This window comes from Equus asinus, chromosome 11 (genome assembly GCF_041296235.1).
Source record: "Equus asinus isolate D_3611 breed Donkey chromosome 11, EquAss-T2T_v2, whole genome shotgun sequence".
Lineage (NCBI taxonomy): Eukaryota > Metazoa > Chordata > Mammalia > Perissodactyla > Equidae > Equus > Equus asinus.
The window spans coordinates 71,113,271-71,140,862 of NC_091800.1; the positions used below are offsets into that span (position 1 = coordinate 71,113,271).

At 41.9% G+C, this 27,592-nt stretch overlaps 1 long non-coding RNA gene across 2 annotated transcripts; it reads left to right on the forward strand.

The window, feature by feature from the left end:
- The first annotated feature begins 3,985 nt into the window (after positions 1–3,985).
- On the forward strand, positions 3,986–19,265 carry LOC123289719 (uncharacterized). 2 transcript variants are annotated; one of them, XR_011506635.1, is made up of 4 exons: positions 3,986–4,271; positions 11,891–12,554; positions 14,036–14,157; positions 16,691–18,060. It is a non-coding gene; the product is annotated as an uncharacterized lncRNA (long non-coding RNA). The 2 variants fall into 2 exon arrangements; XR_011506636.1 differs by having other exon boundaries at positions 4,054–4,271; positions 14,036–15,008; positions 16,691–19,265.
- The last annotated feature ends 8,327 nt before the right edge of the window (positions 19,266–27,592 follow it).

Sequence of the window (27,592 nt, forward strand, 5' to 3'; positions counted from 1 at the left end):
AATTCAAGAACAGAGTAAAACTCATTTAGTCAAACTAACCAAATTAGTTAGATCTCCAAATAGAGTAAAACTAATTTACTGATCTACCAATTTAAGGAAATTGGGATACCACAAGTTAAAAGTCTATAAAATGGAATAATGTCAACAGAAACTACCTTATTATTTCTAGTAACTAGAGCAACGCAAGATTACCACTAACTCGGAATTTCCAGAGAGATTCTGCAGAATCTGATACAATGAAGAGAATATTCTATACCGTTTGATCTAGACAATGGTACAATTCATGCAGTCTATGATTGTGTATATAATTTGTGCTTCCTCTTAATTCAACAAGATTCTCAAATTTCATCTTTAGGGGTTGTTTTCTTAGCAAACAAATTTTTCGTTGATAATTCACAGGTAAACTTGTCAGCCAGCATTATCACAAATACCATATTATTGGTGTTTCAATCAATGAGGTTATGTTGGAGTCCTGTGATCATTTAATCACAACTGATGATATCTTCGGGAGATTGAGAACTACTGGAGCAGGACAGAGTGATTGGAATTCTCTCATATGAGCCAGAAATAGGAAAAGGCTGCCATTCGGGTCAGAACCAGAGGCCTGTTTCAGGGGCCTAGTCCGGGTGGGTTAAATCTGAGAGAGTATCCAGCAGGCACGGCATCCACAGACACAGCGCAACAGTCACAGAGTCCCAATAAGATCCTTCCCCAAGCTGGATTAAGACAAACTAGGAGTTTCTCAAAATGCCTTCGTCACAGCATTTATGTTTTCAGGTTTAGAGAAAGCATTTCAGCTTTTAGGTCCAGAAAGATCTGAAAAGGCTGGTGATGGGAATTTCCACAGCACGTGGATTTCTGAATCCCACTTGATCCCAGGCTCACGGTGCATGCAAAGCCAGACTGCCACCTACTGACATGCAGAAGGGGTGGCTTGGCATTGTTCCGTTCTTAGGTATAAACAAGGTAGTGTTGATTACAAATGGTCCACTGAGCCCTGCCTGCCGCTTTTTAAAAACACAATGGAAATGAAAGAGTCATTGATTTGAGACCTGGATTATATATTTTTTTAAATTGTTGGGAAAAAAACACTCTGCCTAAATATATATAATATCTGCTGATGGTTCAAAAATAGAAGAGGAAGTTTGGCTTGTGGCAATTGAGTGGGGCAAATATGACTGCATTTCAACTTCCTCCTATTTCTTCAGTATAAGAAATGAGAGACTGCAGGCTTGCACCATTGAACTGAAAACTCCTTGAAGGCAGGAATTATGTCTTACTTATATTTCAATTTCCCTAGGCCTGACGTATTTCCTAGTGCATACTAAAGGCAAACAACAGTTTGTTAAATGAGTCTGTACAGTTTTAATAATAGTAATAATAATAATAAAATTAAAAACCAAATCAGATGCTCACAAAAATGAACTGAGATAACCCTCAATGTAAATCCTTTCTCGAATAGCTGTGTGCTTTGGATGGTTTGCCTAACCATTATAAAGTTTCATTTTATAATCCTTAAAATGAAGAAGATGCGACCTCCCTCACTGAGTTGATTGATGGGGATTAAATGGCGTGACGTATATGACATGCTTATCACAGAGCACAGCACACAATCACTCTTCAAGAAACAAAAGTTTTTTTAAGTAAAACAGGCCTAAGTTCCTGTCTGCTGCCTGTTCTGACCCTGGGGCATGATTGCCTGCTTGGGATCCTCCAGCCTCAGCTTCCTTGCCGGCTTAAAGAGATCCTTCGACTGGCCAGCCAGTGGCCCGACCTAACACGTGAGCACAACCCAGAGAGCCATAGCAAAGCAGGTTGGGGAGGCGGGAGATTAATTGAAGACTTTTGTTATTGTTATTTTTAGTTACAAACCGGCAGGAAAACAGTTGCTGTCAGATAGTGACTCTCTCACTAGAAGGCAGAAACGCAGGTGGGAGGAGGGTTGACCATTAATCATTAGGAAGCAGGGAAGGAAATTGAGACAGGAAATGTCAACACCCAAATGTCCTTACTCGGGGTGGGTCTGAAGGCAGAGCCACGGACCAGCATGCTAAAAGCTGGGGCCCCGGCTGCAGCAGAGCCAGTGCGGAGGAAACGGGCCAGCTCTAGAATGTCAAACCAAAATAGACCGGGCACATTTCCCTTCTAAAGCAGAGGGACCAGCTCCTCTCATACTTGGCTCTCAAATTCTTGCTAAAACTTTGGGAATCTGTCTTGAAAGAAAATACTCTCTTACGGTTAAGAATTAAAGTAGATGCCAAAATAGGGGAGGATAGGAACATAGCTTCGCATAACTTTTCTGGGCCTCCATTTTCTAGTCTGTGAAATGGGGATAAAATGTCTGCCTTCTCTCCTTATAGACCTGCTATGGAGACCTAAGTATAACAATGGTGACGGTGGGCTTGTCGTGACTCAGAGAGCTTTTGATTCCTGTCACGATAGGAAATGAAAAGGCCCCTTGTGCCCCAGTCACCTGAGGCAGGGCAAACCCAGACCGCATGGGGGGACCTCAAGCTCTGCTGGCAACGTGGAGTCATGGTTCCCAGAGGCGCCACATCTGTGCCTTTGATTAAAGCTTCTGAAGTACGTTTACTTTCCTCTTGATTTTGTCAAAAGTTGGCTTTGCCAGACGAGTATTTCTTTTTTGAAAGGAATAAATTTTGTCTATATTACAAATTAAGCCCTGAGGGATAAATTAATCAAATAAATGCTTACACTGTGATCACTTTTATCCCTCAAAAATCTTTTCCTCCCGATAACGCTTTTATCTTCAGATACTGCAGTGGCGGGGGGCAGGGTGGTGATTAAGAGCACAGGCTTACAGTCAAACAGATTTGAGTTCAATGTTCACATAATAAGCACTAAGTACGTATTATTTGGCAATTTAACTCATCTATGCCTCAGTTGGCTTGTCTGTAAAATGGGAGAAATAGTGGCTTTAGGGTTTGCTGTGAAGACTGACACATGGTAGATAACCCCTGTTATCTAAATGTTAACTAGTGAGTTTATGACGCAACTAGACCACAAAGTTTAAAGGTCTTTTTTTTAATGAATTAAAAGATTCATATTGATTCAGTCAGGATTTATTCTGGACCCCCAGACCCTGGGCACCATATGAAACAATTAGTTTGCCAAAGTGAATAAAGCTGGGCCAGTCAGTCTAGTTGGTGAGAGAAACATTCAAACAAATCATTTCGATCCTACACAATGAAGCTGCCCCAGGACGGGGTTCTAAAGTCATTTGATCTCCAAAGAAGAGAGTGACCAACTCTGCTTGGGTGGATCTAAGATTTCACAGAAGTGGAAACTCATACTGGGTCTCAAAAGATGAAAAGGGGTTTACCAGAAAGAGGAAGGGAAGGACACTTCAGGAAGACAAATGGTGTCTCCTGAAGCAGTCCATCCATGGTACTGCGACTTGGGACAGTTTGCCACTTCAGCATCCTCAAGCACAAAGCGCATCATACAAGCACGTGTGGGAGACGGGGTTTAGGGAAGTGAGGCCAGGTCGTAGAGAGCCCAGTGGTCCATCCTAAGCAGGCTGGATTTTCTCTTGTAGGAAATGGGGGGGTTTTGAAAGGTTTTAAATGAGGAAGAAAATAATCAAATAGGATTTTAAAAAGATGACTCCAGCAGCCTGGTTGGATTGGAGAGAGGCCCAGGGCAGAGTTAACCAATGTTAAGTGCCATCCTGATAGCTCTGGCCGAACAGGGAGAGAATGAACTCAGGTGAATGACAGGAAGGGGAGGAGGGCACAGGTAAGAAAAGCATTTAGAAGGCAGATTAGTAAGACATAGAGGCCCTGTGAATTTGTTTGAGGTGAGTCAGAGAGGTGTGGCCGAAGGAAGGGAAGGGGTAACAGATGGAAAATTCTAACTAAGTGGACCTCTTTAAAACAAAGCTCCTGGTGCTGGGAATGCGGAAGTACAAGCCAGAGCCTGCACTTGCCAGAAACATGCATAGTCCAACGGACAACAGGAAACTAAACCAACAATTACAGAACAGGGTTTCGGGTGCTTTACAGTGTCCATTGTACTTTCACAACCACTGTCACACTTAGGTTCGTTCCACAGTTACTCTGTAAGTTTGCCCTGCAAGTCACTCCATGGCAAGCACTTTCTGTCTCTAACAGCTGAGAAAATGGACTCGGAGAAATTAAGACACAGAACTAAGTAGAGAGGACCGGGGAGGCTCCAAGAAGAGGCATCCCGCTCCCTCTGCAGCCGCAGAAACGCCTCCAGGACGCCTTCTCTGGCGCTGAGCCTCGAGGGTGAGTAGGAGTTGATCCGCAATAAAGACAGGGTGGGTAAGGAGGGGGCTTCAGGCAGAGGGGAGCGTGTGTGCAGTTGGAGGGGCTGGAGTGCCTGTGCAAACTGGGATGTCGAAGACCTGAGGCTGCAGAGGGAAATAAAAGACAGGGGCCTCCACAGACAAAGCCAGGGGAGATGGACATGATTATGCCATTGTTTTTGTGGTTGTTTATTTTCCTGAGTGTCGAAACTGCAGGCAAGGCTTCCCTGTCCTCAGTGTGCAAGAAATGTCCAGAAAATCCTTTGGATGAACGAGAACTACCATTTATTCAGTGCCTGACATGTGCCAGCAATAATGATGCTCTTGTCCTTACAAACGGCCCTAACCAGTAGATATTAGTAACCTGACTGTGATGCTATAGAGGGTCATGTAACCAAGGTCACATAATTGATAATTAACAGAGCTGGGGGTTGAACCCATGTCAGTCTGGTCCCCAAACCTGTGCTCTTTCCTTTAAACCAGGTTTTAATTTTGGCACTACTGACATTTTGGGACAGATCATTCTTTGTCGTGGGGATGTGTTCTGTGCATTATGGGATGTTTAGCAGCATCCTGGCCTCTACCCCCTAGATGAAAGAAATACCATTCATCCCCCAGTTGTGACGATCAAATATGTCTCTAGATATTGTCAACTATCCAGGGAAGGGGAAGGCAGCAAAATTGCTCTGGTTGAGAATCACTGCTTTAAACTATGTTCTCCCTTAAGACGTAAAGAGGGAGACAAGTAGGTTCATCATTGTAATGAAGGGAGAGCCCGGAATATCCTTGGTGAAGTAGGTCAGATTCAAATGTGTTATGCTGTGTCTGTTATAGGTTCAGCGGAAAGTGAGAAAGGCCCAAAACAAAGGGGCTTAATCCAGAGGGAAGGTGATTTCTCTTTCATGTCAAAGTGGAGATGTGGGCCATCATGTGGTGTGGCAGCGCCTTTCCGCAGGTCCCTCAGGGACCCAAGTTCCTTTAGGCTTCCTTCTCATCATTCCCAGGGTATGGCCTTCATCCGCATCATCCAAGATGGCGCACCAGCCATCACAGCCTTATTCCAAGCAGAACAATCAGGTTAGTGGGAAGGAGGCAAACCACACCTCCCAGCTGTCCCCTAAAAAACGTTCCCAGGAACTGTCACATGACATTTCCACTTACATCTCACTGGTCAGAACTAAGTCACATGACTACACTTAGCTGCAAGCAGGGCTTAGAAATGTAATCTTTATTCTGGCCACCGGGGCCCAGGTAAAAATGCTACTTTTATGGGCAGAGGCAAGACTGGGATTTAGGGGATCACCGGCAGCCTCTGTGCCATGTGTGATCTTCAGCGATAAAAGGATTGTAATTTCACCAAACTGCACCTTATGTCTCCAGGTGCCAGTTTACTGTCACTTGGGCTCCACTCAGTTTTCATTGTATTGTGAGCATATGTTATGGGTCGAATTGTGTCACCCAAAAAACATGTTGAAGTCCTGACCCCCAGTACCTGTGATTGTGACCTTATCTGGAAATAGGTCCATATTGCATGTGATCAAGTTAAGATGAGGCCATTTGGGTGGGCACTAACCCAATGTGCCTTGTGTCCTTATACAAAGGGGAAATTTGGACACAAAGACAGACATGAGCACAGGGAGAACTCCACGTAAAGAGTGAAGCAGAGATCGGGATGATGGCAAGGAACACCAAAGGTTGCCAGCAAACCACCAGAAGCTAGGAAAGAGGCATGGAACAGATTCGCCCTCCCAGCTCTCTAAAGGAAGCAGCCCTGCTGACGCTTCGATCTCAGACTTCTGCCCTCCAGAACTGTGAGACAATAAATCTCTGTTGCTTAAGCCATCCAGTTCGGAGTTCTTTGTTACAGCAGCCCTAGCCAACTGATACAGCATACTTATAAGAAATGAAAGACTATGACGACCTCAAAGGATTTTCACAATCGTTCGCACCTCAAAGAAAGTGTTTTAATCCCACTTTGTTGTCACAACCAAAAGAAAGGCTTTTTTGGTCTACACAGCCTGAGCAGCAGGCAGAAGAAGCTCTGGAGGCTGCCGAACAGGGAGGACCTGGAGAAGCAGGGCGAGGAGTGGCTGTTTCTATGATGCTGGCAGTGACTATCTCCTATCCTCCATCCAATCAGAGGAAACCAACTTTATTAACAGCGCGTCTCCTACGAGCACCTTCAATAATAATTTTGGCTTATAGTCAGTGATGTTGTAGCAAATGTAAGGTAAATACATGTACAATAAACTGGTCTTCAAAAAAGAAAACTGTGTACATATGTGTTTATTATAGATCTTAATAATGGATATGTAGCATACAATTTATAAATAATAATACTCCTTATTGTAAATTTCTAGCCAATTTATTCCCAGGGAAGGCTTTCATTGATTTTTGCCAAACCCTTGCATCCGGAGCCAATCTATAATTGCAATTTAACGATGACTGACAAACGGAGCTAGTTCCCAATGCAGTAACTCTTTTCCCAATAAACGTATTGTCATTAAATCTGATATGTGATTTTGTGTTAAACCATTTCTCACCCTTGTATTAATTATATTCATTAAACTGAAATTTTTCCAGCTTTGGCAGTAAATCAAGCCTTAACTTACAATGTCTACTGATTTCCACCATGTAAAGACTGCACAATGGCCAATTTCAAGCCACCAGTGAGCGGGGAAGAAATGCACAGTGGCTCACCTTTATATAGCATTTCTACCATACAGAGGCAATAGATATAAATAACCTCAAGAGCACAGAGAAAAGTCAAATGTACTAAAATATTTAGGAAGTGATGAATTTTAAGTATTATTGTCTTTGTTTTTAGTATAATTTATTTCATTGTAAATTAATATCATTTAATTTTTTGTAGTGGGTATGTTTAACAACCAGCTGTCAAAATTCCTGAAAATTTAACCATTGGCTCTCACGGGCTGGTACAAGCCAGCTCCCGCACACCACTGATTGTTGGCTGTTACCAACGTTCAGATTTTCCCACTATGTGAATACAAGCAATTTCCAAGCTACACCTTGAAGAGGAAATAGTTGCACCTAATGCAGTATTTCTATCTTTTTTCTCCTACCAAATCTCCCCCGAGATTCAACCCATGGAATTTAACATCATCCATCATCAGTCATGAATATTTATTATAGTCCTGGGGTACGCAGGACTGTGTAAGGTCAGGGACTTTGTTGCAGAGTGTCAGATCCGTGGCTGTTGCTCAGCGAATGCTTGCAGAACCAGTGACCTAAAATTATTACATAGTGTTCCAGGTGATTACAAGTCCTAGGGTACATGACAGTTTTTCTTTCCTTTATTGTCCCTTTTCTGCTCAATTTATGGACAAAATGGCATAAAACTAAACAGATCAAATTAACTGGGGCCACAGTAATTCTTGTCTTCCTGTCCTGCTCTAGGTTGTTAAACTATGACCGTTTCGCGTGGTGGGGCAACAAGCAGAAGTGTCTGAATGTAACCTGAAGAGCTCTCTCTGGATGGCCTGGACTACAAGTTAGCTGGAACCAGCAGAAGGAGCTGCAGCCAAGCTTAGCTTCCCACGGCACCAGTAATTTCCTCCCTCTAGAGAGAAGATAGAGAACGTCCTATAGGCCCCAAGGTCTCTATGTGCTGGGCAGCTAATGTTCCCAGCCAATTCCTACCTATAGTTGGCAGCCCAAATACAGACTTCCTGCAGCCAAGCAACCCGTGTATTCCCCACTGGCATGGGTACTTTCTCTTAAATGCCCTGTGAAAAAGGAGACCCATGGAGTGGTGGGGTCTGACCACTGGAATGAAGGCCCATACTGAGGGTCTACCAGTGCCCTGGCCCCGTACATCTCTGGGATGATGAGACAATCAGGAGATGACTGGTGCTTTCTCTTCTCTTAAGGACCCTTGGTCTCTTTGGGTTTTCACTTTTCCAGTAAAGCCTATATTATAACCTAAACTTTGTGACATTGTAGAATTTGCATCAAATTCAGGTGGAACTCACTTGGCAGAACAAGGAGAGTCCCAGCAGGAACCCATCTTCACAACAGGCACCCGCGATGTTCCACATTAACTGGGACTATATGCGTGTAGTTCTAGGGGAAGGCCTGAGACAAGGACCAGGCAACCTGGAGCCCGGCAGTCCCCAAAATAGATATGTGATCTAGCGAGAAGTTTTTTAGATCCCTATTCCACAAATGGCTCATCTCTGAATTTCCAATGAACACACAAGCTGAAACACAAAAAACAGTCAAACAAAACAAAACCCTAAGTTCCCCTCGACGCCATGAAGCCCGTTGAGCTGCCACACATGATGTCATGTGATCTTTACCAGTGATTTCTTGTTGATGCCCAGGAGGGGACTGAGGACACAATGCCTATTGTTCACATGTCCAGAACCTAAAGGGGGGACTTTGTTCTGGGATCCTTTTGATTACAACAAAAGATGTATAACAGACTCAATTCTGCCAGGTGTTCTGGCAAATGAGTATGTAACAAACAAAAGTAAAAGGTGAGTCTTCGTTCACTGAAGGCTCTACAAATGACACGACAAAAAGAAGGAAGGTCCCTAAAAGATGCCAAATTATACACCAGCCTCTTTAAGTCTTTTCCAGTCACCACTGTGTGGTGAATACCCAGGTCATCAGCAAGATGTAGTTGATGGCCACCTTAACAAAGAGAGGACACACAGGAACTGGAGACCAGACACCTCTGCCCGACATCTTGAAAAACATTTGGAGATAACTTCTGGGGTGCCACATAGTCAGAAGACCCTAAAAGAATAGCAAGTTCTTCATGCTTCTGTTCCAAGAATTCAAGGGCTATACGAAAGCAAAGTGTTCCGAGTCCAAGGAAAATCGGAGTCCATTTTATACTATTCTCTGGATGCTGAAGGCATGTAGATAGAATAATGCTTTGCAGAGGGGCAGGAAAATGAAACCTAGCTTTGCTTCTGGTGCAGTACAACTCAGCAGTAGTGAGCACAATGGAGCTGTTGTCTTCACAGCAGTCCAGGCACCACCCTACAAGTCCGGTGAGGCTAGGCTGCTAATGGGCTGAGCTGACTGTGATGGTGTTTTCAGGGTATATCAGAGGCAATAGCCACTGCTTAGCCAAACTTGGCAAGAAGACCATGCCCATTGAAAACACTGAGGTCAAGGCGCTTCACTTCTCGAAAGTCACAATGATCCCACTAAGCAAAGAGGACGAAATCTTTGTGTGTCGAGATCCAGGTCTGACTGTCAAGAGCCAGGTGGGCTATAAACGCTCCTTCTTACCCTCAAACAAATGAACAAAGAAAATCCCAAGTCACTAAGGTTATCCTGAAAGTCACTTGGAAAGCACTAAATTCTTTTGGGCAGTAAACCTGTTTCATGAAGATCTTACAGGGATCATTGCACATGTATGTCTGAAGGGCTTCTGAGTTGCACATAGGAGAATCATAATCCATACTCAGCATCATTATTTTTATAAACAGCAAAGCAGTCCCTTTTGAAATTGTTTAGGGATCATTAACATTGAAAGGATAAGAATCTGAGACCTCAATATCATGATTACTTCTTTCTACAAATAATTTTTTTTTATGTTGGGAATCATATTGCTGGTTGACAATCAAGTAATTACCAACACAAAGAAAGCCAGCACCCACACAACAGCATGCAACCCGAGGGTGCCGACACATACGTGTACTAACTCTAGCCCTGCTGAGAAGGTTCTTTTGGAACAAAGAAAAAAGGCAGGGAAAATAGCAGCCATAGCCACAGAAGCTGGTTATAATAAATGCCGTCAAGAAATCGTACCCAGTATTGACATTAATTGTGATTGAAGAGTTGTGCCTACAGTTTCTGTCTGCAGACTCACAGGTGTTGTCAGTGTGCTTGCTGAACCCCAAAGCCCTGTGTAAAGGCCTGAAGGTCACTGAAAAACCCAAACATTAATAGTTTTGTGCAGATGGAAACATCTGACTTCACTATAACCTATTTATTCATTGCATAACCTCCTCCCAGCTGGCACTGTTGTGTCCATACACAGCATTGTGACACAGTCTTTCTTATGATATAATATAAATGGAACAAAGAGGGCTGCCTGCATACACTCAAGGTTCACGGCTGTATAGCTCCCATCCTTTCAACAAACACCTACAGCGTCGGTACTCAGCAATTCCGATCTTTATTTGGAGCACTGGAAATAGGTCATTTTTCCCTTTTAGGAAAAAAAACAGCACATTTTTCCAAGGTTGGTATAGTTGTTTTTGACTCTTTCATCTAGCACATAGTAACTGCGAAAGCTGGGCTTATCTTAGGGGCATTAGGTAATTCTTGGAGGGCTCTGAAACCCACCACGCGTGGAGCAACTGAGACTTTTAAACATATTCATGTTGTGGGTTCTTAGTATTCAAATCTACAGCATAAGTAGATGGTTTAGAGATGGACAATAGAGCACTGATTACCAAAATCCAAATTAACATTCACGCTCCACTTCTAAGGTGACACACCTGCTTTTGCTTAGCAGTGAGTTTCGTTTTTTAATAACTACAAATTGGCAGATTATGCCTTGCATAGTCATTGAATTTCAGTGTTTTGAAGCCAGCCTACCTGTGTTTCAACAACCCTGTCAGTGTTTCCAGATCTAATCATCAAACCACAGTGGCAAATGCAAAAAGGTACAAAACACCATGATTTAGGAGTTTATAAACTCCAATGAAACAGGTGTACTTAAAAACGTTAAATTTATAATTTTATTTAACATTTTAAGACAATACTAGAAAAAATGTCAATAATTGGTACATGACTGATTATAAGGATTCAGATTCAGATCTTACTGGCTCCAAACCCTTTTCTCCCTACTACGTAGACATTTCCAGAAAGGTCTGCCAAGCTTGCTCTATCCACTAACCTTCTGAGAATTTGTCTTTTAGTTAAATGTCTCCAAAAGGCCCAGCTGTCACAAGACAGTTGTGAGGAAGGAAGACCTTGATACAATTCTTGGGGGTTGCTCTGCCAGAGAGACTCTGGAATGTTCCTCCCCAGCAAAGGCATCTCATGTCTTCTGTTGTTCTAAAACATTAAGGGGACTCACCAAATTGATTGATAATGAAAATGATAGCAATGATCAGACGTCCTTAATGCCTGAACTTTAAGGTTTGGAGGACTTTTACGTGAGAAACTGCTGCTTAAAAGGATCATCTGCACAGGTTTTGATCTTGTACTATAGTTATGTAAGATAGGACCAACTCGGGGAAACTGGGTGAAGGGTACGTGGGACCTCTGTGTCCTATGTTTGCAACTTCCAGTAAATCTACAATTATTTCAAAATTTAAAATTCAAAAAAAAAAAAGAGATAACCTGTGTAGTTCAGCAGGAGGGACATACACTTTCCAAGGTTGGGAGTAGAAGAGGCACTCCCCCCAATTTCTAAACAGAATCCCTTCTTCAGTCCCAGAGCCCAGGTTCCCAGAGGGGGCTGGAGGCACCCTCGTGTTATTCGGAATTCAGAGTTAGGGGGCTAGGTTGTGGCCCCGGCTCTCCCACTAACTGGCTCTGTGATCTTGGTCACATCCCTTAGCCTCTGAATCTGTTTCTTTATTTGTAAAATACGTCTTTCTTTTCCAGAAAAGGCCACCTCCAGGTTGAAGAAGATCATAACGACTCCCCAAGACAATATGTGTGAAGACCCAAGTAAAGCAACATACGAACATTGGTTTTTCTGAAAATCATTTCTGCCAGATGTGGCCCAAAAGACCTCTGTGAGGCCAGCAGCCCCTTCCATGGGGCACTCACATCCCTCTGCTTGCCATGGCAGTGGCTCTTGAGATGGCCTATAGGCTTGAGTCTCCAGCTGTTAACCTCACCCCAAGTCCAGTGCCTTTACTTAAAAGAAGCAACTTTGTTCCTCTTCGTTAGCACAGCTGCTCGCAGTTATCCTCCTCACACTCCCACAGCCACTTGCCACTAGTCATACATGTCTCCACCATCATGGTGACCCACGATCAGCTGTGATTCTGGGCATCTCCCAGGCTGCCTTTGGGGCTGATACTTGGAGGTTTCATCCTGCCCTGGCATGTCCCACAGAGCTGGGTGGTGGCACTGAGCAAAGGGTCAAAAGTGTCCAAGTATTCCTTCCCACTGAAAGCTGAAGACCAGCATGGCTGCATGGGCCTTGCCTTTGACCTTGAAGCCATGTGGGTCCTGGAAGCACACGCTGGCCTGCTTAATTTCCTGCTCTAACCTGCAGCACCTGGAAAGCTCTCCCTTCCGCTCATGCCCAGTACATCGGGTGAGTTACCCAGGAAAACAGACGCCACACTGTGTATTCCACGTGACGAGTCTTAATTCAGGGGAAGGAAAGCATTGAAACAGTTATGTCTCTAAAGCTGTGGTTCTTTGAAGTGTGGTGTGGGCACCAGCAGAGTCCACGTGACCCAGGAAATTATTGGAAATGCAAATTTGGAGGCCACACCCCAGACCTAGTGAATCAGTGAATCAGGGGGTGGGGCCCAGCAAGCTGTGCTTTAATAAGCCTTCGGGCTGCTTCTGATGCAGCTACAGTCTGAGAACCACTGTTCTCAAGCTTGCCACAAAGTTTCTATGGATCTTACCTCTGCCTACAACTGCCTCCGGCGTCTCACGTGCTTGGCCCTCTTTAGCAAACTCTACCCTAGGACCATTCGGGGGAAGGAGATTCTGAGAACTGTGTTTTCCCAGCTTCTCCTCTGTCGAGGACATCTTAGACAAGGGTAGTAGTGGTGGCAGAGACAGGCCAGCACACCCAGTAAGCACAAACTTGTGATAGATACATCTCATGTGGTTCTGGCCATATGCACAAGTGGTCACACACCAGGTCATGTACCAGATCCTTGTCCACAAGGATCTCTCCGTGTAGCTTTACCATGCCAGAACCTCAAAGTCTACCATTGGAGTTCTCTTCCTGGGGGCATTCGATTTACTTGGCTTGCTTTTGTAAAATATTTATAGTCCAAGGATTTTAAGGGCTGGACTATGTGCTCAAGAAACTTCTTTCTACTCCGTGGATGCCACAGCCCTTCTCCTTTAGGAGACAGTTTCACATAAAGAAGTCCTTGAGGTACAAGTGGGGAGGAGCCAAGTAACACCAAAGGTGGGTAGAGCTTGAGCTAGTAGTTAACAGAGAATTCACAGGAGTGCTGTGGGCGTTAATTAGCAATGGACTGCTAACACTTCAGATCACCTTTCCTTTTTATAATTTGAAAAAGATAGTTATGTGCAAATATCCCAGGATTTATCAGTCACCAACAACTTATATATGCATTACTATAGTAGCTCAGTTTCTTAATTGACACAAAGGTATTTTGGCAGCACTGGGCAACTGCAGGAAAGGTGGAATGGGAGGAGAAAGTTGAAGGAGAAAGTTGAAGGAGAGGCAGGTGAGAGTGGGAGGCTGTCAAAAACACACATCACTGACTGTAGACAATCCAGAGACTGCTAGTAGATTTTATCTGCAAAAACTTCAAACATGTGGGGGCATCCACTGTGAGCCCCAGACTCTAAAGACATAAGGAAGAATAAGACACAGTCCCTCTTCTCAAGGGGGTTACATTCCAGTAGACAGACAGACGTATAAACAAAAAATTTAAAAACAATATAATTAGTGCTGTGGTTAGGGTGTGGGTTATTTGTTATGTGATCTTTGGAAAGAGGAAGTATTGCTACTTGGGAGATGTGCTGCTTATCTTCCATTTTCCTCTTGATATCTACTTTCAGCCTTTCTGTACCCTCTAGGTAGGCTGGTTGTGGTAGCCAGCCTTCAAGATGGCCCTTGATGATCTCCGTCCCCTGGTGTTTGTGTTCCTGCATGACTCTCTCCTGCTTTGAATTTGAGTTGATCTATGTCAGAAGTGATGGTATGTGACTTTCAATGCTGGGTCATAAAAGACATGCAGCTTCTCCTCTACTCTCTTTCTCTCTTGGATCATGTGCTTTGGGGGGAAGCAAGCTGCAATGTCATGAGGACACTTGGGTTACCTTATGGAGAGGCTCACCTGAGGAGGAACTGAGGCCTCCAACCAACAGCCATGTGAGTGAATGAACTTGGCAGCAAATTTCCCAGCCTTCAGATGACCACAGCCTCAGGTGACTTCTTCAGTGCAGCCTCATGAGAGCCCCTGAGCCAGAATCCAGCTGAGCCTCTGAATTCCTGCTCCACAGAGACTGTAAGATAGTGTTCACGGTTTTAAGCTACTAAGTTTTGGAGTAATTTGTTCCCTTGCCCACTGACTTCCAGCTAGGTTCAGCTAACAAGGGTTATGAAAGGATAGTGAAGGTAGAAAGCAGAGTCAGGTTGGGAAATTTGCCTACCAGGCTTCTTCCCTATTGAGTCGTTGAGTGTTGGCTATAAAGTTCTCAGTTGCTATTTTGTGGTTACCCCCATATAGCTACTGTGACCAGGTCCTAGTGACCACACTATTCCCCTGCCATTTCAGGCCCTGATGTTACAAGCTCCAGAATCCTGCAGTCTTTTCCTTGTAGCTTCCATATACCCTGCCCATACCTTTGTAAATTGCCCCTTTATGAACTCTCCTCAAATTACCCAATTTGAGTGTACCTGTTTCCTGCTGAAACCATGACTGATACCAACAGTGAGAATAAGGAAGTCTGGGAAGAAATGACATTTGATCTGAGTCTTGAAGAATGAATGTAATCTTGTCAAATAAAAAAGGAAGAGCAACACATGTTCTCGCATCAATAGCCACAGGCAAGTACAATATCTCATTCCAAAAGCTGTATAGCTCTGATTGCTCAGCTCCATGGGACACCATTTGCACTGAATTCTATCTGGATGGCTTCTAGAATTATGCAATGGGGTCATAACTGTAGGACCGGATTTCAGTCCACATCCAAAGATGCATATGAAATATTATCTTCTAAATTTTCTACAGTTCAATTTCTATTTGTATTTCAAACAACCCATCCAGAGGTGACAGAAACTTCTTAATCAATTTGAGATTTCTCCTCTCCCTCTGTCCTCTAGGATGAATTGGGGCAATGAGGAGATTAAAAAAATTCAGTTAATATTTCAAAAACACCCAGTTACATTCAATAACATTTTATTTCTTTGGAGTACACTAATTCAGTCTTTGTTATATTTCAGTGTAGGTTAGACCGGAGTTCAGAGTGGCCGATGAAAAGAGGTTCTGCCAAGCAGCTGATTAGGCTGAATGTGATTGCAGGAGCACATTTAAACTCTGTAAGAGAGCAAATCATTGTTAAAGACTCTAGCCCATCAAGTGTTTGTATGCAAATAAGGATGCTAATTATAAATGAGCTTTATCTGCTCAATACAGCAGCTCAGCAGGACTTCCATTTGGAAGTCTTCTGTCAGAACTTCATGAGACTTGTTTGAGTTGCTGTTTGCATTTAAAATACATTTCTTTAAAAACTGACTCAAATTCAGTCTGGTAACTAATTTGCATTGACTTTCCACCCAGTTAGTGCCCATCATTGAAGTTTACCCACAGCCATGACAGGGGTGATGACAAAACATGGCCAAAAGCATTAGAATATAATCTCTACTCTTTTTTCTCAGGATTGCTTTAACTATTAGGGGTCTTTTGTTGTTCCATATAAATTTTAGGATTCTTTGTTCTATTTCTGTGAAGAATGTCATTGGGATTCTGATTGGGATTGCACTGAATCAGTACATTGCTTTAGGTAGTATGGACATTTTAAGTATGTTAATTCTTCCAACCCATGAGCATGTAATATCTTTCCGTTTCTTTGTCTTCTTCAATTTCTTTCAAAAATGTCTCATAGTTTTCAGTGTATAGGTCTTTCACCTCTTTGGTTAAGTTTATTCCTGGATATTTTATTCTTTTTGTTGTGATTGTAAATGGGATTTTATTCTTGATTTCTCTTTCTGCTAGTTCATTGTTAGTGTACAGAAATGCAACTGACTGTTTAAAATTGATTTTGCACCCTGCAACTTTGCTGTAGCTGCTGATTATTTCTAACAGTTTTCTGATATATTCTTTAGGGTTTTCTGTATATAGAATCATGTCATCTGCAAACAGTTAAGAGTTTCTCTTCTTCCTTTCCAATGTGGATTCCTTCTATTTCTTTTTCTTCCCTAATTGCTCTGGCCAAAACCTCCACTACTATCTTGAATAGAAGTGGCAAGAGTGGGCACCCTTGTCTTGTTCTGTTCTCAGAGGGATGGCTTTCAGATTTTCACCATTGAGTATGATGGTGGCTGTGGGTTTGTCATATATGGCCTTTATTATGTTAAGATACGTTACTTCTATACCCATTTTATTGAGAATTTTTATCATTAATGGATGTTGGATCTTGTCAAATGATTTCTCTGCATCTGTTGAGATGATCATGTGATTCTTATTCCTCATTTTATTAACGTGGTATATCACAATGATTGATTTGCAGATGTTGAACCATCCTTGTATCCCTGGAATAAATCCCGCTTGATCACAAAGCTGGAGGCATCACAATCTCTGAGTTCAAAATATACCATAAAGCTACAGTAATCAAAACAGCATGGTACTCATACAAAAACAGACACACGGATCAGTGGAACAGAATTGAAAGCCTAGAAACAAAACTACAGATCTATGGACAGTTAATCTTTGACAAACAAGTCGAGAACATACAATGGAGAAAGGAAAGTCTCTTCAGTAAATGGTATTTGGAAAACTAGACAGCCATATGCAAAAGAATGAAAGTGGACCATTATCTTGCACCATACACAAAAATTAACTCAAAAAGGGTTAAAGACTTGAATGTAAGACCTGAAACCATAAAACTCCTAGAAGAAAATATAGGCAGTACACTATTTGACATTGGTCTTAGCAGCATCTTTTCAAATACTATGTCTATTTGGGCAAGGGAAACAAAAGAATAAGTTAACAAATGGGACTACATCAGATTAAAAATCTTCTGCAAAGCAACAGAAACCATGAACAAAACAAAAAGACAACCCACCAACTGGGAGAAAATATTTGCAAACATTTATCCAACAAGAGGTTGATCTCCAAAATATGTAAAGAACTCATACAACTCAACAACAAACACAAACAAACAACCCAATCAAAAAACGGGCAGAGGATATGAACAGACATTTTTCCAAGGAAGATATACAGATGGCCAACAGACACATGAAATGATATTCAACATCACTAATTACTAGGAAAATGCAAATCAAAACTTCAATGAGATATCACCTTACACTAGACAGAATGGCTATAATCACCTAGACAAAAAACAACAAATTTTGGAGAGGGTATGTAGAAAAAGAAACCCTCATATACTGCTGGTGGGAATACAAACTGGTGCAGCCACTATGGAAAACAGGATGGAGATGTCTCAAAAAATTAAAAGTAGAAATACCATACTATCCAGCTATCCCACTACTGGGTATTTATCCAGAGAACTTCAAATCAATGATCCAAAGAGATTTATGCACCCCTATGTTCATTGCAGCATTATTCACAATAGCCAAGAAGTGGAAGCAACCCAGGTGCTGAATGGATAAAGAAGATGTGGTATAAATATACACTGGAATACTACTCAGCCATAAAAAAGACAAAATCATCCCATTTGAAACAACATGGATGGACCTTGAGTGTATGATGTTAAGCAAAATAAACCAGACAGAGAAAGACAAATACTGCATGATTTCACTCATATGTGAAAGATAACAAATACATGGATAAAGAGAACAGATTAGTGATTACCAGAAGGGAAGGCATCAGGGGTGGGCAAAAGGGATAAAGAGGCACATATGTATAGTGACAGACAAAAATTAGCCTGCTGGTGGTGAGCATGATGAAGTCTATTTAGAAATTGATAAATAATAATGTAAACCAAAAATTACACAATGTTATAAACCATTATGAGCTCAAAATTACTGGAAAAAAATAATATAATCTCCAGGATCAATGAGGCACAGTCAAATCTTTTCAAATCCAGATCATGGAAAACCCTTGAAATAACTGATTAAAATAAGAAGTGACCACCCATTCAACCAGCTGAGCTGAGGAATTTACCTAATAAGGTTATTGGCTGTAACATTGCACACACAGGAGCAGAATGGAAAAGACTCTCACATCACAAAGGCCCAGTTGAAGCCAAAATTAAACATGCTGATCCTTGCTTTCGACCTGAGATAAGATGTAGAAATGCTGGCGCTTATCATTGACTAAGCATCTGCTTGGAATTTCTTTATTTCTTTTTCTGCTTTCACAGAATACCTGCTGCAGAAGTGCACAAAACTGCAAGATCGTTGGAAACCAAGACATGAACTATTCTTTACATTTTGGTATAGTGACCCCAAGAGTGTATCATAAACAATGAACTGGGAGTTGAGCCAGGGGAAACAAGGCTATGATTTGCTACCTAGCCAGCTAAACTAAGAAAAGCACCAGTGGTATTTTGTACCCAAGGCACAAGGACAATTCTCGTTTAAAATACTTGTTTCTGTTATCATGTCACTGTTGAGCTGGGAGCTCTCCGCAGCTCCACCAATTGGATGGGGAAGGAAGTCATCCTCCATTTTCCTGGATCATTCCACCCCATCCAGTTTCTTGGGAGATGATAAAGATAAGATGTGCCAGATATAGATACACCCACGTGAGTCACAAAGCATATGTCCCATTCTTCAGTTTTGAAAATAGTCTTTGTACTACGTACCCGTCAGATTAGACTAGGTTATGCTGTAGTGACATCCTCCAAATCTCAGTGGCTTCAAACAACAAAGATCTATTTCTCACTTGCATGACATGTTCCTTATTGCTATCTGGGGGCTCTACTCTAAATCATCCTCACGTGGGGACCTAAGCTGATGGGGCAACCAAACATTTGGAATGTTGCCAGGCTCTATGCTAAATAGCATGCTAATTCTTTAAACTTCTGCTTTTGTTTCATTGGCTGAAGCATGTCACCAGAACACTCCTGAGTTCAATCCTGCCATGTATATGAAGGAATAAAAATCAGGATATTTGTGAACAGTGCTATGACCCTTTGAAAAGTTCTACATATTCCTGCTGGGAGGGGGTCATCAGAAAGGTAGAAAAGTGAAAGGAAACAGAAGTGAAGCACAGCCAAGAGCAGATTAGAGATGCAGATATGAGAAAATACACTGGGGGAAGATGGGATTTGTGGAGATGATTTTCAGTCACTCGTATGATCTATATTTAGATTTTTGACAGTTGCATATGCACAAGCAATCTCTCTTCTCACCTTCTCCCTACTTTGGCTCTTCAATTGATAAAGAGTGACAGGCAGAGGGGGTGATAAGCAACAAGATAGCACTATGCTTGTGTGTGTGTGTGTGTGAGAGAGAACATGCATTCTGGTATGGAAGAGCTGTCCTGTAAAGCAGGTTGTTCTATTAATCTTACAAGAAAACGACCAGGGTTGAGATGTCTGAGAATAGTGGCTAGCAAATAGCTCCCTTTATGACACTTGTAGGTGTCCACACCTTGTGCCCACCAGAAGCTCCTTGGCTATGGAAGAGGGAAATGTTGGAGATTCTATAGAACACATTCAGTACACTGAAATGTCTGAGTCAAAAGAATATCTCAGGCCCGAGAATGGATGCTCAGATCTGGGAAGCAAAATGAATGCCACAGACACAGATCCTCCTATTGAATATGAACCTAAGATACACTAAATAATGTTTTTAAAAATCCAGTGAGTAAAGGATGAGCCATTCCACAAAAGGGGCTGAGAAATCAGGAAGTTCTTTGAGGAAAAATCCACTTAGACACTTGCTTCAGCACTTCATTCACTGATATAAATTCAGTTGCATTAGGGAGATAAGAATTTCAATTAAACAACTAAAAAATACTTAGAAGAAAATATAGGTAAATAGTTATGTGATGTCTGGATGGGAAAGGCTTTTTAAATATAAAAGCTATAGGAGGGGCCGGTCTGGAAGCATAACAGTTAAGTTTGAGCACTCAGTTTTCACACTCTGCTTCGGAAGCCCCCAGTTCATCAGTTCAGATCCCTAGTGTGGACCTAGGCACCATTTATCAAGCCATGCTGTGGCCGGCATCCCACATATAAAGTAGAGGAAAATGGGAGCAGATGTTAGCTCAGGGCTAATCTTCCTCAAAACAAAAAAAAAAGGTACAGGAATATAACCGCTAAAGAAAAGATCAATAGATTTGACTACGTAAAAATTTTAACTTATTTGTCAAAAAATCAAAACTAAAAGGTACGTCAAACTGGAGGAAATATAGACACCAAATATAATAGGCAAAGAGTTAACATCTTCACTACGTTAAGAGATAATAATCCAGTAATATAACAAAGAATATGGCTAAGCACAAAACTTCAACCTCAACTAGTAAATAAAGAAATGAAAGTTTAAAATGAAATATGGATACTATTTTATCTTTTAAATTAGCAAAATATTGGGGCAGGGCTGGTGGTGTAGCAGTTGAGTTTGCACGTTCTGCTTTGACGGCCCCGGGTTCGCCAGTTCGGATCCCAGATGGGGACCTATGCACCAGTCATCAAGCCATGCTGTGGCAGGAATCCCACATATAAAGTAGAGGAAGATGGGCACCGATGTTAGCTCAGGGCCAGTCTTCCTCAGCAAAAAGAGGATTGGCAGTGGATGTTAGCTCAGGGCAAATCGTCCTCAAAAAAAAATTAGCAAAATATTTTTATATTATAATATTAAGTGCTGGTGAGGATTCAATGAAAGTGACACTCCCGATCAGTGAAAGAAAACATATTAACATGTTGCTAATGTTTACTTCTGGGCGATTTTGTGCCCATCTTTATACTTTTTTGAATTTTCAAGTTTTCTATCATTTAATTGTACTTTAAAAATCAGAAGGAGACTTCTACTTCCTGCCAAGATGGAGTAAAGCAACTAGGTTTATCCTTCTGTCTAAACACCCAAAAACTGAACGAATTATGTAAAAATAATCGTTTTACCAATTACACTGGCTATCAGGTGACAAAGGATACCAGTGATCTCTGGGAGACAGGAAACAAACAAGGTAAACCTCCTGATTTCCAAAGTTATGGCTTTGGGAGAGTTTCCAGGTCATGGCACAGGGAGAGGGGATACAAGGGAGGCCCAGCATGCTGCATAAATTGAGAAGAATAAGTTGGGAGTCAAAGCAGACCAAGCAGCTAGAATTTGCAGAACAGAATAGCAGAGAGGAGAGATTGCACAGAGAGAGAACCCTGGAGATCTAAAGAGGGTCCACAATGCATTCAGCAGAACACTTATCAGCACATACATGTGAAGATACCACCCAAGGCTGAGGGAAGACTCACCCTAAAGGATTAGAGGAAACAAGTACCCAACACTCACATAGGGCTCGCAAAAATGTGTATCATCAGCCAGATTAGAAAACCTCACAGGCATTGGAAAGGGTATTCAGAAGGGTCTTTTCTCAGTGGTGGGGCAAAGTTAACCCTACAACAGTGGTTCTAAACCGTGAATAATTTCCCCCCGGAGACATTTTGCAATCTCTGTAGATATTTGTTTTTTATTGTCGTGATTTAATGGGGGTTCTAGTGGCATCTAGTGGGTAGAGGGCAAGGATGCTGCTAAATATCCTACAAAAAAGGATTATCCAGTCCAGAATGGCAATAGTGCTGAGATCAGAAACGCCCTAGTCTATATGCCATTTAGGTCCTGCCTGAAAGCAAAACCTGAAAGTTTCAAACTATTTCCAAGCAACTTAACTATGTCCCAGATTAAAGCTCAAGAATATTTATGGGAAGTAAAAAAGGTAAAATTCACAATGTCTGGCATCCAGTAAAAAATTACCAAGTGTGAAAAGTAGAAAAATATAATCCATAATGAGGAGAAAATCAATCTATCACAATTGAGTTAGAACTGGCATAGGTTATATTTAGCAGACAAAGACGTTAAACAGTTATTATAACTGTATTCCATGTGTTCAGAAGTTAAATAGAGACCTGGAAGGTATAAAAAAATGACTCAAATTGAACTTCTAGAGACAAAAAATACAACGTCTGAGATAAAAAAATACACTGGATGAGATTAACAGCAAATGAGACGATAGAACAAAAGAGTAATAAACTTGAATGTGTAGCAATAGAAACTACCCAAAATGAAACATAGAAATAAAAACAAACTTTAAAAAATGAGCACAGTATCAGTGGGCTGTGGAACAATTTCAAGTAGCCTAGTATATGGTTAATTGAAGTCTCCAAAGTGGGGAAAGGGAAAAAAATATTAGAAGAAACAATGGCCAAAATTTTTCCAAATCTGATAAACACTATAAACCCACAAATTCAAGAAATTTAATGAATCTCAAGCTAAGTAAATGTGGAAAAAACTACACCAAGTCTCATCATAATCAAATTGCTTACAACAAGTGATAAGTAGAAAAGCTTAAAAGCAACTAGAGAAAAAAAGACATGAGAAGTACAGATGAACAAAGGTACTGATGACAGACGATCTTTCGTTTTTTAATTACAATGCAAGCAAAAGACCATAAACCACATTCTTAATGCACCCCATCCACCCTAAAATCCTGTAAACCCAGATTTCTATACCCAGTGAAAATATCTGTCAAACATTAAGGTTAAACACAGACTCTTTCAAACAAACAAAGTCTAAATAAATTTCTCACCAGCAGACCCACACAATGAGAAGTGTTAAGGGGAGTCCTTCAGGCAGAAGGAAGATGATATCAGATGAAAATATGGATCTACACAAGGTAATGAAGAGCACTGAAAATAGTAACTACATAGTGCTCCATAACTTATCTCTAATGTCTAAAGATACCAGTCTGAAAGAGGTTCTCTATGAACTTCAAAATCTGTGTTAGGACCATTGGCTGGAGCTCCTGGAGAAGCACATGTGCCAGCATTGTTTAAAATCAAGTCAATTCCTGATAGTTCCAATGCATTAGAGAAAAAGAAAATGTAAGTGCTGCAGGGTGATGTGGTGGCAGCAACTTTTGAAGAGTATATTTTTTCCACAGCAGGTGAGTACTAATACGTTTTATGCAATTTATCATCCTTGTCTTTGTTCAAGGGATTTTTTTGTAAAAATAAGAATAAAGATTTTTTTTAATCTTAAGACTATAACAAGTCAAATATTTCATGATTCCTCCATGGCCAGCCAATCAAAATACTCACGTAGGCTGGATAAACTTAAGAGCCACACTGTAATTTGATTCATTGTGCATTGATTCATTCAGCAACAGTTCATTCACTTGACCAATATTTATGGAGCACCTGCTATGTCCTAGGCATCATGCCAGTCCTGCAGATACAAGCATCAACAAGAAAGACAGAGTCCCTGACCTTTCGGTGCTTATTTACTTAAAATCCTATTGATTTCTGATCTTCACAGATTTACCACATCTTTAGAAAGCAGATCAGATAGGCAAAGTGTATAACATCTTTTAAATGGCTCCGATAAATCCCCCCTTTCCTCAAAATTTGTTACTATCTCAAATTGTTCATGCCTGGAGATCCACCGCCCCTTCGTCTCCAGGCTTTGTTCCCCGTACAAGCATCCAGACACTGGAGCTGAGATTAGGGCAGAGAGGAGCATGTATAACCCAGTCATTTTCACCTTCATCTGTAAGAATGTAACAAAGCCTTCTTTGTTGTGATCAGATTCTGGTGAGGAGACATCTGAGTTGAGAGATCCCAAGGACCCTGGATACGTGGACGCTGGAGGTAGGTAGACTATGGGGAGAGGCCAAAGACTGGGGAGGCTAGGACTAAAGAGAGCCACCTCAGTCTGTCCAGTGGCTGAATATGTGCCACGGGCAGACTAGTGGTGGAGCAGTAAGTGTAGCTTACGGTACCAGTAAGGGCACCTGTGAGCGTACCCACATCATATTTGCCCGATGTTCACCAGGTAGCATCCACTCTCTCCCATTTGGCCCCTCTACCCGCTGTACTTCCACAGCAATTGCTGAGTCCACCATTCTCCCTAAAATTGGTCACAATATTCTATGCATGGCTAGCATTATTGTATCAGACACCTATTTATCTCACGTCACTTTCTTTTATTTAGTTTTTGGCTATCTCAATAAATAGCAAGGCTCTTGAGAGGGTGAGCTCTGTTTTCCTATGCCTTTATGCGTGGCAGCTTGGTGAAGTGAAAAGAATAATAAATTGATTCAGACTTGCTCCTGCCATTTAGTGTGTAACCTTACTATCTGTAAAGTGGAAACAATAATACTTTCTTTGCCAGGTCATTATAGGAATCCAGTGCCTTGATAAATGTAAAATATTTCATAAGTTCCCAAGAAGCTTACCACTATTTTTTTACACATAATAAAAACAATAATAATAATAATAATAGTGGCCAGCCACTCTGCCAAATGCTTTACGTAACTATGCTATAAGGGTGGTGGTATTGTTATCCTCGCTTTCAGATGAGAAAACTGAGACTTAGAGAGGTTGAATAACTTGCCCAAGGAAGGTTATACAATGGGTATGCAGGAGCAGGACTCCTTTTATTCATTACTTTTCTTTGTATTTTCCTTTGTGCCCAGCAGAATGTATCACTTACGTAAACTTTGATTACGTGGTTAAGACTATTTACACGGTTTGTGAAGGGAAACAGAACTATCTTTCCCTTTGTGGGCTCCCCTGCTGTAATAGGCTGTTACTATGTGTTTACATTTAAAGAACATAGCTTGCCCTGAGGTTTACCAGAAGTCCTACAATACAACCCTCTGCTCTCTGTGACCGGGGGTGATTACACTTAAGACTAGGCAGCACTAACTTTCTCCTTTCAAGCTTTTCACTCTTTGTCACTAGTTGTAAATAAGTCTCCTCCCTGGTAGATAGTGTTTAAAACCTCTCATCTGACTTTCTGTCTCACTGAGCATCTCAGTCTGGGAATCCTTGGGGGCAAGAGACTAGCAGAGCAATGCCTGCGTCGGCCTCCTGCATCTCAGCGTCAGCCGGTTGGTGAAGGCCCGGAAGGGCTTTATTCACTGTCATGACAGCACTGCTCCTTCCAGCTTTTATCTCCCCTACACCTTTGAATACAGATTTGTGGTTTCCAAGTTGCAGTATTTGCCACACTCCTAAAAGATATTTACCATTTTTATCTGCAGGTGAAAGTTCTGGTTCCAAAGAAGCCAAATACAAAATGTGGTTCTTTGCAGGCTCGACTGAAAAATGAACACAAATCCAGTTTGGTTGTCTTTGTCTTCCTGTGACGGGCCACACAGGTTTAACACAACATTATGGTACACCCAATATAATCACCCCCCCCAAAATCAGAGTTTACATTTTACAGACGAGGAATCAGAGGTCCAGGGAGGGGACATGGCTTTTCCAGGATCACACGGCTTGTTCGCGGCAGACGTTGGTGCAATTCCAGCTCTCCTGAGTTCCCAGCACACAGTTCTTTGTTAACGCAAAGATCTTATTTGGTCCTGACTCCGTAACCAAGGTCCCCACGTGTCTGGTGGACCCAGGTCTCTAGAGGTCAATCTTAAAATGCTGGTGGGATGGAGTATTCCATTCCATTTACTTCACCCCACCCCCACTCACGGAAGATTGCAGAGGAGAAAAAGGGGCTTCTCGAAAATCTGGTTCCCGTTCCCCCGACATTTTCAATCATCTCTACATAATGAACATTCGAAAACCATACGGAGCTCGAGAGCCTGAAATCTCTTTACCAGCTAATCACACGGTTCTGAGCAATGAGAACCGGAAAAACAAGGGCAGAGCATTATTTGATTTGTGTCGAGCTGGTGATGTTATCTCACTCATCATTGGTCAGGGAGGTTGGTCCCTCTTGCCTTTCCGGTTCCCATTTTGAAAACATCATATGAGATTAAATTAAAGGCATCACCAGCCTTGTGTTTTACTTGGTACTTAAAGTTGTCAGGAAGGACCCCTGGGCATCACACTGGGTAGCTGGACCATGAGCCCTGCCTGGTATGACCCCCTCCTCTCTGGATTCTTGAGAGAAATCATTTGTTTGCATCAAGTCTTTCAGCATCAGCCCTGGAGTGCCGACAAGCACAGCTACACAGAGCCAAGCGTATGTCTGTCTCACCAGTTTCATATTCATGCCAAGAAGTTCTCAGTTACGCCTGAAATTTCCAAGTAGCTTCAGTGTTCTTGGAGCATCTGAAGATGAGGCAGCAAATAGAAAACAAAAAACACTGGCAGCCAATGAGCCAGGCGAAGAGCATGTGGTTGAGGATGCTGATAAATCTCTCGCTCTCTGACACCCTCAGCTATCACCCTCATCTTCTCCTGAGGCTGCTGCATCCTGCTGGTGCGTTGATTGAATTTGGAGCAGATAGACCGCATTGGCTCCATTGTAAAGGGAGTGCTTGTGTCATCAAGAGAGGTGGCATGCTTTACTTGGGAAGAGACGATGAATTTAAACAAGTGAATCCCTTACAATTATTCAGTCAAATGCTAAGAAACCTGGACATGGGCAGGAGGAAGCGGGCAAGTCACCCAAGGAAGGAGAAGAGGGCCATTATCTGCTTTCCCAGGCTTTCACCTCCTGGCTCTCCAGCCATCCTCTCCGTTCTGCTCCACAGGTTTCTGTTTTAAATTAGCTCTAAATGAAATAGAATTAAAATATGATGAAGTAGCATTTAGGTGACACTGCTTTGCATTTAAATCCCTGAAAAACATTGCAGTTCCAAATTCTGAACACTTTCTGGTTCAAGGCATAATCTGAGTTTGAGGATAAGAATGATTTTTATAGCTTCTTTTCAAGAAAGAAGAAAAAATTGCTAAATTTAACAAGAAAGAATGTGAGTAGTTGAAGAGGAAAAGCCTAGCACAGCAAAGAGAATAGCTGCTGGCCCCTAGCCTCTGACTCCAGGTATGAAAAGAGAGAAATGTGGGGGATGGATTTGACTTTTCTTACGTGTTGAAGAAGTTTAGCAATATAGTTATAGTCTTTAGAATGGGCCTATCTGGTACCTTCCAACTCTGCGATATGTGACCATAAGACCAATTCAAATTAGATGTGAAGCCAGAAGAGTCCTTATTGAATGAGGAACCACTTGCCAATTCCCTTATCCACCCCTCCAATCATCTTTGCTGAAGCTCAGACAGGCTGGTAACTTGTCTGAGATTGTCCTGCTGGGTGGCAGCAGACTGACTACTACCACCAGCTAGCCCCTGGTGGACTTTCCATTCTCACATTATCTAGTACAGTGTCCAAGGCTCCAGGCTGAAAACCCAAAGCTACTAAGATAAAACCATGAGAACCCCAAGGATGGGAAACTCTCTGATCTTACTGAGAAAAAGGAGGCTTTTGACTCAGCCCGAGACAGAGTTTTTGAGATCCATCATAAAGTCTCAGACTTAGAAGCATTC